General features: G+C 36.9%; 1 protein-coding gene across 1 annotated transcript in view; it reads right to left on the reverse strand.

The window, feature by feature from the left end:
• LOC106871983 (translation factor Guf1, mitochondrial) overlaps positions 1–580 on the reverse strand; it is a 46,405-nt gene that overhangs the window by 30,561 nt on the left and 15,264 nt on the right. The window lies entirely within an intron of this gene.

Genomic DNA, 580 nt, shown 5'->3' on the forward strand with positions numbered 1-580 from the left:
TATATATATATATATGTATGTATGTGTATGTGTGTGCATGTTTGTGTCTGTGTCTGTCACCCCAACATCGCTTGACAACCAACGCTGGTGTGTTTAGGTCTCCGTAACTTAGCAGTTCGGCAAAAGAGACCAATAGAATAAGTAATAGGCTTACAAAGAATAAGTCCTAGGGTCGATTAGCTCGACTATAGGTGCTCCAGCATGGCCACAGTCAAATGACTGAAATAAGTAAAAGAGTAAACAGCATCCCAAAATACAACCAATGTTTCAACAAACAACTCCACATCAGGAATCTTGCAACACAAATTCATAAACATGTGTGTATATATACATATACATATATATATGTAAATATATAAAAACAGCTGTAAGACTCTATCCAAAAAATTCTTCAACCTTACCTTTGCTCTCTTTATCCCTTTGTTTTTATATATTTACACATACACACGCTAATACACGACTTATAATACCCAATCATGTTCATACAACGACTGGGGCAAACTAGTCGGTATACAGCACTTACTCGGTATTACCTGTATCCTCCGGGGTTTGGTTAAATCCAATACCCTCCTCAACCTTA

Source organism: Octopus bimaculoides, chromosome 6 (assembly GCF_001194135.2).
Source record: "Octopus bimaculoides isolate UCB-OBI-ISO-001 chromosome 6, ASM119413v2, whole genome shotgun sequence".
Classification (NCBI taxonomy): domain Eukaryota; kingdom Metazoa; phylum Mollusca; class Cephalopoda; order Octopoda; family Octopodidae; genus Octopus; species Octopus bimaculoides.